Source organism: Tupaia chinensis, unplaced genomic scaffold (assembly GCF_000334495.1).
Source record: "Tupaia chinensis unplaced genomic scaffold, TupChi_1.0 Scaffold000270_2, whole genome shotgun sequence".
Taxonomy (NCBI): domain Eukaryota; kingdom Metazoa; phylum Chordata; class Mammalia; order Scandentia; family Tupaiidae; genus Tupaia; species Tupaia belangeri.
Window position 1 is genome coordinate 4,638,640 of NW_006159751.1, and position 2,376 is coordinate 4,641,015.

Sequence of the window (2,376 nt, forward strand, 5' to 3'; positions counted from 1 at the left end):
AACGAGAGCGCGCGCGCACGCGGCGCCTCCGCCCTCGCGTCGCGCGTTTGAAGGAGGGCGGGCGCGGCGCGCGCACGTACGCACCGACGTGCTCCGGGGGAGGCGGGAACTCCCGCGCGGGCTCCGAGGCCGCCCGGCTGCGCTGTCCGGACCTCCGTGGCCGGTTCTTTTGCGTCAGTGTTGTAGCTCCGTAGCCCCGAAGGTTTTACGGCCAGACGCCCTTAACGCTGAGTGGCTTCTGGCTGGGAGCGCGTCTGAGCTCGGCAGCAGAGGTGGTGCGGAGAGAAGGGCAGAAAAGGGGAGAAGGACAGGAGGCCTGGTCCCTGGCGGAGCGAGCGTCTCTCGGCGGCGTGGTCCCTGGCGACGAACGCGTCCCCACCGAGGCTTCACCTGCCGCCTGCTCGGACGCCCGGGCCTCCTGGCTCCGAGGTGCTCACCGCCCAGGCCTCTGCACCGTGCGATGGCGGCCGCGTCCCCGTGGGTGGCGTGGCCGGGGAGAGCAGTAAAGCCGGGCCTTTCTTTTAGTGAACTGCGGTCTATCAGATATAAGCCGAAAAGACCAGGGAAGGTAGAAATTCTAAAATGATTCCCAGACGTCCCTGAATATCAGAAAACCCATCAACTAAAGAGTTTTTTCATAGCGGAGATGCCAGGGCCACACCCCAGACCTGAATGGGGAAGTAGGGGAGAGGTGATGGGTATCAGCTGATTCTGATGGGTGTCAGTTTGGGAAGCCACTGATTTAACCGATATCGTGCCCTTCAGAGATCCTAGTTGGTGTCCTGGGCTGAGCTGGCTGCCCTAACAGTATACTTTTAATACCTTTTATTTGAAGAAGTAGTTAGGGGATTTTATGTAGTGCAACAGCTTTTTTAGTGGTACAATCATGAAGTGATTTGGTTTTCTGAGTATTCCCAAGAAGTTGTTATTTGTGAGCTGGTGTAAATCCTTCAAATCATGTGATAACATTTTTTCATTTATTTCTTCAGAAATATTTTTGGCCCCCTTATTGTGTGTCAGTGTTCTAGATTTGCTAGAAATACAGGCCAGACCAAAAGAAAGGAGCTTTGGGTGTTTGAGGAATTTATACTGGATAAAGATCAGTAATAAGTATACACCAGGGAGTGGTAAATGCTATGAAAAAATAATAATAAGCAGGGTATAGGAGACTAGAGGTGACTGAAGAAGGTCTCTCTACTAGTAAGGTCAAAAAGCCTGTCTTGCAGAAGAGTGTTCCAGGTACAGGAATTAAGAGCAAGTGCAACAGGCCCAAGGCACGTGAATTCTTGGCTTGCTAGAGGACCAGCAAGGAGTGGCTTGAGCAAGGGAGAGAATAGTAGAACTTGAGATAAGGGAATTATTACTTATAATGCCAGGTGATCTGTAGAAATGGTATTCACTTTATTTTTTTAACTTTTGTGCCCTTTAAACAAATTCTGGAAAACTTTTCTCCCCTCAAACATTCTAACTTGACTCTCAAATTTTCCATAAGTTGAAATAACTGCAAAGTATAATTTTTTTTTTTTTTGGAGAGATTTTCACTGTAGGGCGCGTGCGCTCGCCAGACAGACAGAGAGAGACATAGAGACAGAAAGCGAGAAATCACCCCCCAGGGGGGATGGTCACGCCGCAATCCCTTCTCCTCCATTCTCCTCTCGGGATCTTGGGCACGCACGCACACGCGCCCGGCGTGAGTTTTAAGCCACCGGGTCCGGGACACGAACCGCGGTCGACTACGTGGGAGTCCAGCGACATAGCCATTACGCTAACTGCTGGTTCCCGCAAAGTATAATTTTTGAAATTTTACAATACTGACATTTTTCTTTTTTTCTTTTTTGAAGAGGTTTTTACTATAGGGCATGTGCGCTTGCCAGACAGAGAGAGACAGAGAGACAGAAAGCGAGAAATCACCCCCCAGGGGGGATGGCCACGCCGCAATCCCTTCTCCTCCATTCTCCTCTCGGGATCTTGGGCACGCACGCACACGCGCCCGGCGTGAGTTTTAAGCCACCGGGTCCGGGACACGAACCGCGGTCGACTACGTGGGAGTCCAGCGACATAGCCATTACGCTAACTGCTGGTCCCCACAATACTGATATTTTTCAATTCTTCTTTCATTCTTCTATCTAATGGAAAAGTAAACACTGAAGTAGTTTAATACTGTCGTCCATCTTAAAAGTACATTGTCATGTTATATTTTTTAAATATTATACATGAAAGTGTGTTGGGAATGTCTTTAGTTTTTGCTATGAGGTATGTGTGCTCTCCAAAGGGGGAAGGAGAAATCACCCCCTGGGAAGATGGCCATACTGCAATCCCCTCTCTATTCTCCTCTCAGGGTTTTGGGAGTTTTTTCTTTGCCCAGCTAGTTTATGC